The following is an 18,075-nucleotide window of genomic DNA, read 5'->3' as shown; positions in this document are numbered from 1 at the left end:
GCTTTGTGTCACATGAATATCCCACACGTTACCCAAGTGGAAGCCATTTGGAAAAGACCCTGCCCCAGTGGGCAGCCTCTCAAAACAGGGTAACCCAGAAGTAAAGGTCTCTGGGATATGACTGGGCGGGATGGGAGTGGTTCATCGGAGAATGGACTAAATACATCAGGGATCTGGGCAGTGAAGAAGGCCATTAGAAGTCTCCAAAGAAGCCACAGGTATGCCACCAAAAAGAGAAGTTAGCTCTGACTATCGAAGATGCCTAATGAATAGTCAATTTTAAACAATCCTAAGCTCAGAGAGATCCACCACCACCAGATCAAGGCAGTATCAGTCAAATGGGACCTTTCCTACCTTTTTTTTTTTCTCACTACTCTATGCTTGTGGGGTCAGACACCATGACTAGGAAGACATAAGGAGAAATATATAAGGCAGCAAGGTGGAGAAGACACGGGCAACACACCTCATTCCTTCCTTTCCCCTCGTAGGCCCCCAGGGGACACTTGCCAAAGGAGTAGAGCAGCTTTAAGTTTGGAATTTTAATGACATTGGGTTTGTAATAATTCTCTATTGCTGCCTAATGTATCACCATAAATACGGTGACTTAAAACAATACAAATTTTTTCACTTAAAGCTCTGTAGGTCAGAAGTGCAAGACGGCTTAACTGGAATCTTTGCTTAGGGTCTGATAAGGCCAAAATCAAGGTGTTGACCAGGGCTACATTCTTACCTGAAGCTCTTCCAAGGGTATGTGTGTCTGTTATTGGCAGAGTTTATTTCCTTTCTGATTGTAGGATTGAGATACCTATTTCCTTGCTGGCTGTCAGCCAAGGACCTCTCTCACCTTCTTAACAACACCCATTCCTTCTCATGTGACCTACTCCAAGATTAAAGCCAGCAAAGGCATGCTGAGTCGTTCTCACACTTCCAATCTTTCTGAATTCTTTTCTGCCTTAGCCAGCGAAAAGTTTTTGCTCTGAAGGTCTCATGTGATTAGATCAGGCCCAGACAAATAATCCCGCTATCTTAAAGTCACCTGTATCATATCACATAACACAATCGCAAGAGCAATGGCTCGTCATATTCAAACATTCCAGAGATTAATACAGGAAATCTCTAAGGGAGCATTTTAACATTCTATAAACAAATCAGCGCAATTATCTATTGAAATAAACTGAGCAAAAGATGATGGTGACTTGGTGAAAGATGGTCACAATAGAGCAAAGAGTAAATTATAGACATATTTTGAGAATAGAGTGGATAGGTTTTGTCAAATGAATTAGCTGTGGGGTATGAGAAGGAGAAGAATAAATCTAACATTTTGGGCCTTTGGAACTGGGATAATAGAGATGCCATCTATTGATGTGGAAGAGATTTTAGGAGGAGAAAATGTAGTTTGCCACTGCATTTTACATATATTCAACACAGTTCTAGAGGTAGTGTGTTTTTCCCACTTTAAGATGAATAAGCTGAAACTCATATTAAATATATTGTTTACTGCTTCATGGTGCGTATGTAAAAGTGTGGAATAAAACCCAGGTTTTTCATATCTCGAAGTCTCAGATCAACCATAATGTACTTGAAAATATGATGCAGACCTGAAACTCTGAAATATTTAAATAACAAATGCTTCATATTTGGGTTCTGAAAAGATGACTGCACTTATGATAAAGATGAACTGTTTTAAAACCAGATGGTTTGCCATTAAGAAAATGGACTATTCCATTTAGACTATTTCTAAAAACTATAGACATTCTTTATGTGTTTATGGGCTAGCATAGCAAATTACCACACACTTGGTGACTTAAAGCAACAGAAGTTTATTCTGTCCAGCAAGAGGTCCAAAAATCCAGGAGTCAGAATTGGTTCTTCCTGGAGGCTCTTAAGAGGTATTTTTCCATGCCTCTCTCCTAGTCTCTAATGACCCTTTTCTACAAAATGGGACTCTCACATTTAAAATAGTCCCAGTAATTAAATAATGTTAACATGTAGCGTGTTATTCTTCCATACCTGAAAGTTATCTAATGTTTGGTGACAATATTTGAAAATCTTAAGCCACATAGTGGCTTATAGTATCATGTCATCTGCAAACAGTGGCAGTTTTACTTCTTCTTTTCCAATTTGTGTTCTTTTTATTGTTTTTTCTTCTCTGATTTCCATGTCTAAAACTTCCAAAACTATGTTGAATAATAGTGGTGAGAGTGGGCAACTTTGTCTTGTTCCTGATCTTAGTGGAAATGGTTTCAGTTTTTCATCATTGAGAACGATGTTGGCTGTGGGTTTGTCATATATGGCCTTTATTATGTTGAGGTATTTCCCTCTTTGCCTACTTTCTGGAGGGTTTTTATCATAACTGGATGTTGAATTTTGTCAAAAGCTTTCTCTGCATCTATTGAGATGATTATATGGTTTTTCTCCTTCTGTTTGTTAATATGTTGTATCACATTGATTGTTTTGCCTACATTGAAGAATCCTTGCATTCCTGGGATAAACACCACTTGATCATGGTGTATGATCGTTTTAATGTGCTATTGGATTCTGTTTGCTAGTATTTTGTTGAAGCTTTTTGCATCTATGTTCATCAGTGATATTGGCCTGTAGTTTTCTTTCTTGTGACATCTTTGTCTGGTTTTGGTATCAGGGTGATGATGGCCTCGGAGAATGAGTTTGGGAGTGTTCCTACCTCTGCCATATTTTGGAAGAGTTTGAGAAGGGTAGGTGTTAACTCTTCTCTGAATATTTGATAGAAATCACCTGTGAAGCCATCTGGTCCTGGGCTTTTGTTTGTTTGAAGATTTTCAATCACAGTTTCAATTTCAGTGCTTGTGATTGGTCTGTTTATATTTTCTATTTCTTCCTGGTTCAGTCTCAGAAGGTTGTGCTTTTCTAAGAATTTGTCCATTTCTTCCACATAGTCCATTTTATTGGCATATTTTTGCTTGTAGTAATCTCTCATGATCCTTTGTATTTCTGCAGTGTCAGTTGTTCCTTCTTTTTCATTTCTAATTCTGTTGATTTGAGTCTTCTCCCTTTTTTTCCTGATGAGTCTGGCTAATGGTTTATCAATTTTGTGTATCTTCTCAAAGAACCTGCTTTAGGTTTTATTGATCTTTGCTATTGTTTCCTTCGTTTCTTTTTTATTTATTTCTGATCTGATCTTTATGATTTCTTTCCTTTGCTAACTTTGGGTTTTTTGTTGTTGTTGTTGTTCTTCCTTCTCTAATTGCTTTAGGTGTAATGTTAGGCTGTTTATTTGAGATTTTTCTTGTTTCCTGAGGTAGGATTGTATTGCTATAAACTTCCCTCTTAGAACTGTTTTTGTTGCATCCCATAGGTTTTGGGTTGTTGTGTTTTCATTGTCATTTGTTTCTAGGTATTTTTTTATTTCCTCTTTGATTTCTTCAGTGATCTCTTGGTTATTTAGTAGCATATTGTTTAGCCTCCATGTGTTTGTATTTTTTACTGTTTTTTTCCTGTAATTAATATCTAGTCTCATAACATTGTGGTCAGAAAAGATACTTGGTATGATTTCAATTTTCTTAAATTTACCAAGGTTTGATCTGTGACCCAAGCTATGGTCTATCCTGGAGAATGTTCCATGAACAGTTGAGAAGAAAGTGTATTCTCTTGTTTTTGAATGGAAGGTCCTATAAATATCAATTAAGTCCATCTTCTTTAATGTATTATTTAAAGCTTGTGTTTCCTTATTTATTTTCATTTTGGATGATCTGTCCGTTGGTGAAAGTGGGGTGTTAAAGTCCCCTACTATTATTGTGTTGCTGTCAATTTCCCCTTTACGGCTGTTAGCATTTGCCTTATGTATTGAGGTCCTCCTTTGTTGGGTGCATAAATATATACAATTGTTATATCTCATTCTTGGGTTGACCCTTTGATCATTATGTAATGTCCTTCTCTGTCTCTTGTAATAGTCTTTATTTTAAAGTTTATTTTGTCTGATATGAGAATTGCTACCTCAGATTTCTTTTGATTTCCATTTGCATGGAATATCTTTTTCCATCCCCCCACTTTCAGTCTGTATGTGTCCCTAGGTCTGAAGTGGGTCTCTTGTAGACAACGTATATACGGGTCTTGTTTTTGTATCCATTCAGCCAGTCTATGTCTTTTGGTTGGAGAGTTTAATCCAGTTAACTTAAGGTAGTTATCAATATGTATGTTCCTATTACCATTTTCTTAATTGTTTTGGGTTTGTTTTTGTAGGTCTTTTCCTTCTCTTGTGTTTCCGGCCTAGAGAAGTTCCTTCAGCATTTGTTGTAAAGCTGGTTTGGTGGTGCTGAATTCTCTTAACTTTTGCTTGTCTGTAAAGATTTTAATTTCTCCATCGAATCTGAATGAAATCCTTGCTGGATAGAGTAATCTTGGTTGTAAGTTTTTCCCCTTCATCACTTTAAATATGTCCTCCCACTCCCTTCTGGCTTGCAGAGTTTCTGCTGAAAGATCAGCTGTTAACCTTATGGGGATTCCCTTGTATGTTATTTGTTGCTTTTCCCTTGCTGCTTTTAATATTTTTTCTTTGTATTTAATTTGTGATAGTTTGATTAGTTTGATTTGTGTCTTGGCATGTTGTTCTTTGGGTTTATCCTGTATAGGACTCTCTGCACTTCCTTGACTTGACTGACTATTTCTTTTCCCATGTTAGGGAAGTTTTCCACTGTAATCTCTTCAAATATTTTCTTAGACCCTTTCTTTTTCTCTTCTTCTTCTGGGACCCCTATAATTTGATTGTTGGTATGTTTAATGTTGTCCCAGAGGACTCTGAGACTGTCCTCAATTCTTTTCATTCTTTTTTCTTTATTCTGTCCCCTGGCAGTTATTTCCACCATTTTATCTTCCCGTTCACTTATCCTTTCTTCTACCTCAGTTATTCTGCTATTGATTCCTTCTAGAGTATTTTTAATTTCAGTTATTGTGTTGTTCGTCACTGTTTGTTTGCTCTTTAGTTCTTCTAGATTCTTGTTAAATGTTTCTTATATTTTCTCCATTCTGTTTCTGAGATTTTGGATCATCTTTACTATCATTACTCTGAATTCTTTTTCAGATAGGTTGCCTGTTTTGTCTCCATTTATTTGGTCTTGTAGGTTTTTACCTTGCTCCTTCGTCTGTAACATTTTTTTTTATCGTTTCAGCATGTTTGGTTTTTTTTTTTTGATGGGGGGTGCTGTATTCCTGTCTTACTGGTTGTTTGGCCTGAGGTGTCCAGCACTGGAGTTTGCAGGCAGTTGGATAGAGCTGGGTCTTGGTGCTGAGATTAGGTCCTCTGGGAGACCTCACTCTGATTAATATTCCCTGGGGTCTGAGGTTTTTCGTTAGTCCAGTGGTTTCAACTTGGAGCTCCCACCACAGGAGCTCAGGCCTGACCTCCGGCCTGGGAACAAAGATCCCGCAAGCTGGTGGCTGGGGGTTTCTCCCGTCCCCTTAGGTGCCCATGGTCCCCCACCAGTGCCTGGTAGGTGCCCTAATTGTGCAGAGACATGAATTCTGTGTCCGCCTAGTCTGCCATCTTGACTCTGCCCCCTCTTTACTTCTTTTTAAAATAAATTTTATTAGGTATCAGGAAAGGCATATTCTTTGATCCAGTCTCATTTTATTATCCTTATTTTTGTTTTGATTTTAAGTTAGTATAATAGACGAATAAATACATGTAATGAATGATTTTAACTATATATTTTTTGTAGCCAAGATTTTTGTTTTAATGTTCTATAACTTTTAGATTTTATTGTTTAAATATTTATATATTATATATTTTTTATTTTCCTGTTTGCAACCTTATTTTGTTTCAAAATAAAAATGGGAATTAGTATAATAACAGGGGATCTGAATATCAATATACAATACGTAATTTTAATTATTTCAACTAGATAAATTTTCCTTCTTTTCCCTTTTCCTATCTACTGTTCTGTATTTTCCCCTCATTTCTCCCTTTCTACTTTTTCCCCTTATTTTCTCCTTTATTATCTCCCAATTACCAAAATTTATTAAGCATATATTATATCCCTCAGGGTTAAATATACAAAAATGGAAAAGATGTACAAAAAGCTATAACTGCTCTTGAGAGCCGACTATTCATAATAAATAAAAACATATGTACCTTTCAATAATTTATTAATTCATGTATTGATTTGTGGATTTATTGTTTTATTCAGACTGTTCCAGAAATTTCCATGTAGCTTGTCAATAAATCAAAATGGTGCATTTAGTGCAAATAAGTACTTCACTCTATTGATTTTAGGTGCGACCTTCACCGTTCTGATCTTTAACTTCTTTGGCTGAGGTTTGAAATCAGACCAAATTATATCAAAATTAATACAAATATCAATTCTAACCAATGTCAAGGTAAATACAAGTGAAATTTTTGTTGATATCTCTGTTTAGGAGAATGGCATGAAAGTTTAAATCTTAGATTTCAAGAAGATAACTGAAATCTGATTACATGCATTCCAAAACATTCTCCTTTCACGTTCTCTGAATACGTAGTTTCAGTATTTTTTAATTTGCCAAGTTCTAACTTTGAATTTAAATTATGGTTTGAATTTTTAAGTATTATTCCTGAGTTTTTTATTTTTTACAAAATTGAATTTGACAGCATGAAAATGTGTTTATAATTAAAACACATTTAATGAGTGCATTAATACGGAGCAATTAGCACTTGGAATTCTCCATCAAAATGTAATTATGATTATTATTTGGCAAAGTTAGATCATAATTACTTAAATGAATAGCTAAAATGTTAATTAAACAATAGAAAATTTGGATACAGATTGAAAATAAAACTACTTTACTTTACATAAAATGCACTTGACTTAAATTTCTCTGGTCTTTGGTATTTCACTTGAACAAAGATCGTGAATTAATTTGATTAATATTTCAAAACGTATCCAGTATTTTTTTTTTTTTTTTTTTTTTGGTTGAAAAGGATGTGAGTAATATGAAATAGAATAGGAAAGGATTGGAATCAGGACTGGACCAAATATAATTTCCATGTTAGGTTTTCAGTTGAAGTTTTGGCTTAATTGCTAACAATCTAAGCCATTGAATTTGAGAGTGAAAAACCAAGATGATTTATGTAAACCTTGGAAAAAAGTGAACTAATAAAGTTTTGGTTTTTATTTACTTACACTGTCCCTTATCTCTTTAACTTCTGTTGAACAACATAAATACTACAATATGACATATTTACCAGTGTCCTAAAGTCAGACAAAACTTCACTAAGGTTAGCAATCAAGTTAGGAACACTTATGTTGTGCTAAGTGATTTACATACATGTAATATTTATAATACAATAATCTTCACAATATGATACAATAACACTTAAAATTAAATTTTACAAATTTAATCTTTTCTGTTAGTAAATATTCTTATTGCCAATTTAAATATCCAGACATTGAAGTACAGAGAAGCTACAGGTTTTTCTGACATCCAAACATCAACTATTAGCTATTGTGATGTATCAATTTACAGTAGAACATTTAAAATGGAAGAATTTCATTTATTAATAAGAACCTGTCTGTTTTACAACTTGATGCTTATAGAATTTCACCATGTTGTGAATGGCTAGGTGAATTGGGTAGTTATTTGAAAGCCCTAAAGGTGAACAGTTTTGATTACATCAGAAGTGCTCTGCTTCAGATAACATAATTATGCACATCATAATTACCTATAGGTCAGATCCAATGGGTGGCCTCATCTCCCAGGATTTTATAGATAAATGCACACAGTTTTTAAATCAATTCTGAGAGAACTGTAATGGTAAATTATTGAGTTTATAAGGGCAGGCAATGAGAAATGTGTGTTCACAATCTTCATTTAGAAATGGAAATATGTGATATGGGGAAGGAAAAAATAGGTTTTGCACAGAATCCAAATTATTTAACCCAGTCTATTTTTTTCTGCAAAGGAAATCAGGTTTATAGACAGGCTCTCTTTGATGCTGATAACAGTGTAATGTTTAGGTTAAATGAGTAAAAAATCAGTTTTTGCACCACTGACTATGCAGAATCTAGTCACTAACTTCAATGCATTTAATTTCCATTCTGTGCTATCGGTACAGACAAACCAGATAAACGAAGCTATATCCCTGGGATATAGCTTTGGTTCATCCTTTAATTTTTCTTATCTCTAGAGGTGGTGATTATATTTTATCCAAAGCAAACAAGATTCTCACATCTAAAAAACGTATACAGTTTTCCTATATAAAGTGATACCACACGTTGTTCTGCTTATTATTCCTGCATCACCCATGCAGCACTTGTCTGTTTTAATGATGTATGTTTGCCTCAGTGATTGTTAATCTAATGATGGAATATGTCCCTGGAGGTTACAGGTACCATTTTCTGAGTCTCTTGCCTACAGGCTGAATTATAAGATGATTGATATCGTAAATATTTTTTATTCTTAACTAAAATATGTGCACATTTATAATAATAGGAAGCTATAGCTATGATCCTAATAAGAGCACTTTCCAGGTAAGCATGTTTCTGCCTTTGCAGAAATGGTCATTTTTTTATATAATTCAATCTCTTTCACTGACATTGAGCTCTTTCAGAAGACAGAGAAGCCAGGAAAATAAAAATGTCAGCAACTTATGCATTCTGAATTCACTCCCAGCTGAATGTCAATGTAAATATAATAAATATACATTATGTAAATATATTTAAATCTGAGACATACATATTTACATTTAAATGTAAATTGAGATAATTTGCATGTTAGATTCTGAATGTCAGTCATTAAAATCCACTGATTTCCTGACCCAACGCTGCCATTCAGAATGATGTATGCATGTGTTTGTTAATTAACCATTTACTAAGTACACAAAGGGTGATAATGCTGACCCAGGTGCATACAGTAATTTGCAGGATGGTTCTCTTCTTAAGGAGCTGGCAATTGGAGTGTGGGGTAACTGAGATGGAGAGGTGGGGGGAGATATAGATAAATATAGAACTGAAATAGGAAAATAGAAAAACAAAGGTCGAAAGGGAGAATGTAAATGTGCATGAATCAAAGAGACTCAAGTTTCCAAAGAAATCTATGTTATGATGATGTCAGGGAGGAAGAAATTTTCCTCTACCCTTCTAGGTTCTCTAGTTGGTCTAAAAATTAAATTACATGAGATAGATTAACAGGAGACAATCAAAATTTAGTAATATGTATACATGGGAGAGACCCATGAAAACTGAGTAACTCGCCAAAATAGCTGAAATCCTCATCTTAAATACCATCTTCAGCTAAAGACAAAAGAGGATGTTGGGGGCTGTGGTTTGGGACATCAAAGGAGAGGAAAGCAAATCACATGGAGATGGAAAAGCAAATATTTGGTAAACAGTTGTTTGCTGGACCATGCAGACACAACTGGGACACACAGTGGACTCTGATTGCTGGGTCCTCCCTAGTTCTCTTCACCACTTCCAGCCCATATTCTTTGCGGAGATCTCTGGTGACAGCTCTATTCTGGGAACAGGACCTTTATCTAAATTCTTTTAGGCTGTTAGAAGGGAGGTAACAAAAAGAGATTCCTGAGTCTTCTGTTTCTTAAGTATAACCAGCCTAAATTAATTTTCATGCCAAAGATACACATTTTGGGGTGGTAAAGTTTGGCCCCCTAGAATGACTTTTAACATCTGGTCTTAAAGGAATGGTCAAGATTCTGTCATGTAAGAGTTAACAATCTGCCAGGAGTACTCACTGGTATCATCTTAGTTCAGATTTTCAACATTCATCCCATGTATTATTAAAGCAGTCTTCTTTCTATTTTCCTTGTCTTCTTCAAGTATGATTTTCCATTATCTATTCCACATATTACCTACACGTACTACCTACATCTTTCTAAACACAAATTTAATCATATAATGTACCTCTTTAAAAGAATCCATTGGTTCCTCAATGCCTTCATCTTCAAATTCAAACTCTTTTAAACACTTCTTCTTAACCCCACTCTTTTATACACACCAGGCCTTAGCTTCTGCCATCCTTTGACTCACACCCTATAATTCTGTCATCCCAAATTACTTGACATTCCCCAAACTTACCTGACTTTTGTTTGTTTGTGTTTGGATTCTCCTAGAATATCCCTTTCTTGCTTTATCATGTGAATATATCCTACATTCCCTTTAGGCTCAGGTCAAGGGTAATCTTTCGTGCAAACCCTTTATCCCTATTCTCCCCAAGCATGTCCACACTACTACATCCTCTTCCCCAGGTTCCCTGTGGTACCAGAAAGCTCCAGTGGCGGAGGAATATTCCCATTCTTTTGTGTTTGTAAAGGACCATCCTACCCTCAAAAGTTCAGATAAACTCACCTCATTTTTCCTCAATATCTCAGATGAGACCTGTCTCCATCCTTCCTCTTGACACCTTTTTTGTAAAAGCCCAGGTTTTTTCCATATTTTTTGAAATGTTCCTCACTAATGAATGTTCTCTATATTGCAATACTTTGAATACAGTCATCTCCTTAGTTATCTTGGGCCTGTTGTCTTTCACACTGGGCAAATCCGGTCTCTGTCAGTGAGTTTATCGGAGACTTGTCGTGTTTTGCTGTAAACTGTTGATTTGCTTGCCTGTCATCCTCACTAGACTGAAAATTCCTTGAGAGTTGAGAAAATGTCTCTTTATATATATTCCCACGTGTACTCAATGCAGTGCCTGAGTACACATAGCAGGTGACAAATAAACCTTTGACGGCCACTAAGTGAGAGCTTGCTGTATGTTCACTCTTCTCTTTTACTACAGGAAGAACATCAAGGCTGCCTCTTTTCCTGATCAGAGTCATTTTAACACTCTGAAATAGGTTCAGCCTATCCACCCATACCTTCTCCTAAAATGATTACAGAGAAGTTTATTTTCACCATATACAAACATGGTCATTTCAGCTGTTTACTGAAGTCCTTTGTGGTTCATAGATGATTATTACATAAAAAAATAACCCTTACAAATGTCATTCATTATATGTCAGAGTCACACAATGTTGAAATATGAATGGCAGTGAGACATCAAAAATGACAAGGTTTAATAGATTTGAGAAAGTGTGAAAGAAAGATCTTTCCAGAAATCTAATTTCTGTTGAATTATACAAAGTAGTGGGAAATCAAACTTCAAGAAAAATACATAAAACTGAGGCCAATATAACCTTAGAAAGCGGCAAAAATTTAGAATTAAAGAAAGATGATGATTTATCACTTTATCCACGAAGAAAGTAAAGAATAATTTAAAATGAAGAATTTAGTTGGCTTTACACAGTGGATTCTTTATTTAGAGCTTGTTAAGTACCATTCGTACTTTGACAGTTCACACACAACTCTGGAGGTTCAAGACTTGTAATAACTTGTACTTTACAAGGTATAATTGTGTGGTGGTAGGCTTCTGACCAGGAGGCTTACCTACTAGTGAGTGAACCTAGCTTACCACACAGCATTTAGCATTTACCACACAGTATAGAGACAAGATTCTTTGGTCTCAAATCATCATTGTAAATACATCTGTTCTCTTAAAGTCAAGCAACTAAATAACATGATGGTGAATGTGTGTGTCCCTTCCTCTGTGTGGAGGTCTGTGACTAAAATATTATCCTGGAAAAAAGTGTTAAGTATTTTTTTCTATTACTGACATATTTCATGAGAATGCTTGCAGGTTTGAAGATAGAATGGCTTTGCAGATTTTTATTTTTAAATGTAAAATTTGCATATTGTAAAATGCACAGATCCCATGCAGTGAAATGCACAGTGTACAGTACAATGAGTTTTGACAAATGCATAACCATGTAACCTAAACCCCTATGTATCTTTGGAGAAGTAGATACCAGTGGGATTAGAAGTGCAAGAGATTGATTGGGGGAAATACCTATGAAGGATAAAGGGGAGGAGGGTGGAGTGGGCAGGGACAGCCTGACATCAATGAAAAGAGAGAGTTAGAAAGGATTAGGTAAATGGGTAAATGTTGCAGACCATAGCAGAGTGTGTTTTTACTTCTCTTCTAGAAATACCAAGGTTTAGTTGCTCGGTCATAGAGTAGGTGTATGATTAACTTTATAAGAAACCATGAAACAGTGTCCTAAAGGGTTGTAGCATTTTCTCCTCTCACCAGCGATGACATGTCCTATTGCTCGGCATCTGTGCAAGTATTTGGTGTTATTGATCTTTATAATTATAGCCTTTCTAGTAGTTTTAATTTATATTTCCATTATGAATAATGATATTGAACAACTTTTCCTGTACTTATTGGTCATTCTTATGTCATCTTTCTGTCATGTGTTTAAGCCTTTCTCCTATTTTTAATTGTTTTATTATTGTTGATTTGTAGTAATTCTTTACATGTTTTGTACATAAATCCTTGGTCAGATATATTTACTTCAAAAACATCTCACCCAGTCTATGGCTTGCATTTTTATTATACTAACATTACCTTTAATGAACACAAATTGTTTTTTAAATTTTGATGTTCAATTTATCAATTTTTTTCTGTAATGGTTAGTACTTTTTGTGTCTTCTCTACAAAATCTTTGCCTACTCCAAGGTCATAAAATATTCTAAGAGTTGGCAACTACAGACTGTAGTTCAGCTGCCTCTTTTTGTAAATAAAGTTTTATTGGAACCCAGCCAGCCAGGCCATTTATTTACTTATTGTCTGTGGCTGTTTTTGTGTTACAATGGCATAGTTGAGTAGTTGTCACAAATTTTAAAAAAGTGAGATGAGCAGAAGCATTAAAACATTACCAAATGATGGGCAATTTAGACATGAGAAAAGGTTTCCATAGGGATTTCAAAGAGAAAAATAACTTCAAAGACCAGAAATAATCCTTACCCAAAGAGCTTGGTTCCTTCTTGTTGGAAGAAGCCAAAGTGTGTCTGTGGCCAGAAATTCTCACTAAAAGGGGACTGTAGAACTGTCTACTTCCTTCAAGCTGGTCTTATTTTCAAACAAAATGTGGCAGGTTTCTATACTTAAGATGCTAAGTCTTTAGAAGTCTGGTTTTAATAACCTAACATTTATTATATATTTTTAACTTGTAAAATAATCCCAATTACCTTGTGATGTGTTTTCTTTTTTGTAGATTTAGATTGCATTTCATGCTCAGATCAGCTATTTGTTCTTATCTAAAGTTTCCTCATAAAATTAGCTCATTTCTCCATCTCCCCTTATCCTACCTTAAGTATATGTACATTACATATATTAGTTTCTATATGTATAATAGTTTTTTAAAAGCAAAGTTTCAAATTTTCTCATACTACACTCAGATAGTCAAAGAATATATAGTTTATTTGCTATAATTTATGTAACTTTCTTCATGAGCTTCAACTCTGCTGGCTAAAGGAAAATATTAAATTTTAATATTTTCAATCATTTTTCTGTTACTGTGGATTGCAGATAGATTTTCTGTTAATGTAGATCATCTTTTTGGATTAAATGCCCATTTTTCAGAATCATTTCCCACTTTCGCATTTGAGGGAAAGAGACAAACCGTTGGCCTTGTGCTGTTTTGTGCATTGGCAAATATCTACTGAGAAGTGTTTGCTTTATCTGATTCCTGAGGGGTTTTTTGCCCTCTAGTCTGCTACTGAATATTATAACTAGTAGTGCTTTATTAGTCCTCTAGGTCTGTCATGACAAAATACCACTTCCAAAATACAATAATGGGACTGGCATATGATAGACATTTCTATTCCAAAAAGGAAACATCACAAGGAAGGAAGGGTCCCAAGCAAGTCTGAAACCTAGCAGGGCAAATTTTATTAGATTTAAAGGCTTGATAATTATGCTCTTTGGCTTGATGCTCTGTTCTTGTGGCCCACCAGGAAGGTGACCTTGACTTCAAGGCCCACCAGTGTACCAGTGTAGGGGCCCCACCCCTTCTGCACTGGGCATAGGTGGCTTGGTTCTCTGAAACCAAGCAGGTGGCCCCTCCCTCTGGAACTGAGGAGAATAAAGCTCTCCCAACATACTGGACTTGTGCCCTCTGGTTTCCTGGTGACAGTGGCAGCTCTGCTGACCTTTGAGATGTTTTTGGGATCATTCACCCATTTTCTTGAATGAAAAAGCATATTTGCAGCTGGGTAGTTTTATCGGCTCATCCTGTAGGACCCCAGAAGTTTAACAGCCTTCTTTTATTTTGAACCACCTTTGTCCCCTTTAAGCTAAGCTGGCACTTTTCTGCTAGTATAAAATTCCCAAAAGCCTTTTTGGCCTTCCATGCAACTCATAAACCATCAGACAAAGGGGTTGTCCATAGACCTTTCCTAGATAGCTGCATCCCTATTCCTGCTTCTGCTGAGATGATTGACTGGATTCATGAAGCTTAACCTCTTTAGCAAATGGTTGTCCAGCCATACTCTTGATGTTCCCTCCAGAATACTGTAAATCAACTATACTTCAATTAAAAATAATAATAATAAAATACTATTGATAGCGCCACCACCCCAAATGCAAGATGCAATATGAGTATGCTGAGAATTTTCCAAATCTCCAAGTTCTGGTTTCTTTCTGCTTAAGAAGTCCTTCTTCAGTTTCTCTCTCTCTTACATTTTATTCTCAGTAGCAGGGAGAAACCAGGCTTCACCTTTAATACTTTGCTTAGAAATCTTTTCTACTCAATATCCAAGTTCATAACTTACAAATTCTACTTTCCACACAATATCTGAACAAAATTCTATTAAGTTCTTTACCACTTTTTAATAAGGATTATCTTTTCAGCAGTTTTCAATAACATGTTCTTCATTTCCATTTGAAACTTTATCAAAATTGCCTTTCATGTCCATATTTCTACCAAAAATCTCTTTAAGATAATCTAGGCTTTTTCTAATGTGCACCTCAAAACTCTTTTAGCCTCTACTATTACTCAGTTCCAAAGCCACTTCCACATTTTCATGTATTTGTTACAGCAGCACAGCACTCCCTGATACCAAAATCTGTTTTAGTTTGCTAAGACCATAACAAAGTACCACAGACTGGGTAGTTTAAACAACAGAAATTAATTTTCTTCAATTCTGGAGGCTAGCTCTCCCAGATAAGGTGCAATTGCTTTCTTCTGAGGCCTCTCTCCTTGGCTTGTGGATGACCACCTTCTCTCTGGTCTTCCATCTGTACATGTTTTTGTCCTAATCTCCTCATTTATAAAGATACCAGTCATATTGGGTTAAAGCCACCCTAATGACCTCATTTTTACTTAATTATCTTTTTAAAGACCCTATATCTCCAAATACAGTTGTAGTCTGAAGGCCTGGGTCATATACATTTTGGGAGAACGCAATTCAGCCCATAACAATTATCCATAATGCCCCAAATTTATTTCAGGTCTTTGGTCCTTGATAATGCTTGAGTCCTGCTAGCTCAGTAGACCCTTCTGATTCTCTGTCTTTGTCCTTTACCCAATTCTTGCCTTAAATGACTCACCTCATGTCTTGCCATTATGTATTCCCATGCAATCCTTCCCTTTGGTGTCATCACCTTCCTGAGAAGTGTGAAAAATTCTGGGTACCTCCTCAACATAAGAACTAAAGAAGTTCTGGGAGTAAAAAAACTAGGGGCTTCTGGTTTGATCCTGTTACTTGGCTAAGGCTACCTCATTTTAGTGTGAGACAACCTTGTTTAGCTATATACTCCCACAGTCCCAAATGTGGCAACCATTTGACTCTATTCCTCCAGCTGGGACCAAATGCATTCTATCATCATCATTTCCTTTAACTTACCTTAAACATATATATTTTTTTTTCCTCTCAGCCTCTCACATATCAAAGGTAGGTCCAAGGAGGGTGTTATTGGATTCGGGTATCTGAATCCTGCTTCTCCAAACTATGTTTGTCTTCTTCTTCAGATTCCCCAGGTGAAAGGGGTATGATGGATTTTCTACTTTCTTTAGGTCATGTTAACTTTCTACCTTAGGGCAGGTGGCCTCATGTCCATCATGGGCCAAGGGAATATACTCTTTATGAAATAAATTCTCAGATATGAGTCTTTAGGGCTTGGTTTTTGATAAGTGAAATGGAAACTAAATGAATTTAGAAGATCTATTCTTTCTCAGAAAAACTTGGTTTTGAAACCATTTTTAAATTAAAATATTCTGTTTGCTAGTCCAAAATGTAATAAAATATAATCTTTCTTTTTGTGTTCTTGATAAAATACTTCCCTCCAAACACTCACTGAAAATTTCCCCAAACATATGCAAAATTCAGATGGAGTAAATACAAAGAAGAAAGTCACATTTCACTGGTATTATACCCACTATGTTTTTCATTGTATGTCTAATTCTATCATGCCATATGACATATTTTTTTTTGGAAATTAACCAGGGAAAATAATAGATATATTAAGCAAAGTTATTTTTGCTCACATAGTCGTATTAAAGGCATTTGGAGAAACATTTCTTAGATGAGACCCTTACCACTAATACTGAGTGCTCAACACATTGTTCGAAAGTTGTTATTGCTTAGTCACATATTTTGTTTAGGCTCCACTTTTTTCCTGTGGGAGTACAATATATCCATGTTTAACAACATCAGTATATTCCTCACTAGAAGGATCTTGGATCCAGGTGTTTGGAACTTGAATCAGCCAATGCAAATTAAAAGACTGTGGAGCCAAGTTTTCAGCTGTAGATTTCATTTTACAAATTGTAACTTTTACTTTTGCTATTAATCTCACCTCCAAAATTGCATACACAGCTAATTAAGCCACCAGGTGGCTTATTGCAAGACTATTTAATTGCTTGCATCTTATTTTGAGGGCAATGGTTATAATTATCAAGTTGCAAGTGAAATTAAGTATGATGCCATTTCCCTGCCAAATGAATTGTGATTAGAAAAGGAAGTTAACTTAGGCCAAGTTGGAAGACTAGGACTAGTGTTAGATAAAATGCAGTGATTGCTTTTCAATTTCTCATTGCAGTCTCATTCTTAAGCTCTATGCCAATTTGAATGGCAAAAGCATATAACATCACAAGTTAGATTCTTCTTGTTTGCTGTTTTTCAGTTATAAATTAATCACATTGGGAGATGCATAGTTCTCAGAAATTTCCCAAATATGTTCTTTAGATCAAAGGTTTAGAAGCCCATTAACAGATATATTTTACAGATTGATTTTCAAGACCAAATAAGTTTGAGAATTCTGCATTAGATAAGAAAAATCATAGTTATTATGTAAAATATTTCCCCACAGTATACCTACAAAGGTATGCAGCATTTCAAAATCTATTTGAGCAAGGAAACCATTTTTCTCAGAACATCTTAGAAATAGGGTGAAAGAAGGCAACACTAAGTTTCAATGAATCTATTTTAGAAAATGTTGCATTGACTCATGTCTTATTGTTTATTGATAAAGCCCAGAAAATGATAGTCTAGGTCAATAAATGTTATCAGGAAAAAAATGCTTATTGTAAAATGCTTAAATGTCAAATCAGCTTTTCTGTCAACAGTATAATTTTTAAGTGATTAATTGGCTTGTGTTCTTAAGTGTAAAAAGAGATTTCAAATATAATTTAAAACTAGGGTAGTCTATCAGTTTATAAAATTGAGTAGTAAACCATTGCTCTGATTGAATTTCTTTTCTAAAGTTCTTTAAGAAATATTTATTTTTAGATTAAACTTATTTTACCTACCAAAAGGAAAACAATTTTCAAAAGTGTAATATAATTTTCAGCCATTCACACCTCTCAATTAATCTACAACTCATTCTTGAGACAAAGTTTTGATATAGAGTGAAGAAAGGGGATAATCCATCTCCTAATTTCCTGAAAGGTCACTGGCACTCGGAAGAAACAGAGGGTGGTGAGTTTATAGATTCTTTCCTGTTCAAATGCCCAAATTCTAGCTTTCCTATGGGAACAAATGAAAAATAAAGTTGTCAAACTCTGTATCATGCATTTGAATTTCTTATAGACATTGTGGATATAAAACTTGGTAAACTTTGGACACATTTATGAACTTATTAAATGTCAATGGTTTAAAGAATAAAAGTGAAAAATGAGCTGTCAAAAATTCTGCCTTTATGAACTTTTATTCATCTCAAAAATGTAATTTTTAAGACAACACTGACAGATTAGTTTTCCTAATAATTTCTTAGAATAGCTTTAGTCAC

General features: G+C 35.1%; 1 protein-coding gene across 2 annotated transcripts in view; it reads right to left on the bottom strand.

Moving 5' to 3' along the window:
* The window catches only part of LOC309660534 (uncharacterized protein), a 248,223-nt gene that overhangs the window by 21,505 nt on the left and 208,643 nt on the right, over window positions 1-18,075 (bottom strand). The window lies entirely within an intron of this gene.

This window comes from Balaenoptera physalus (genome assembly GCF_965194825.1).
Source record: "Balaenoptera physalus genome assembly, chromosome: 4".
Taxonomy (NCBI): Eukaryota; Metazoa; Chordata; class Mammalia; order Artiodactyla; family Balaenopteridae; genus Balaenoptera; species Balaenoptera physalus.
The sequence above is the reverse complement of the archived record's forward strand: the minus strand, read 5'-3'. Positions and strand labels throughout refer to the sequence as shown.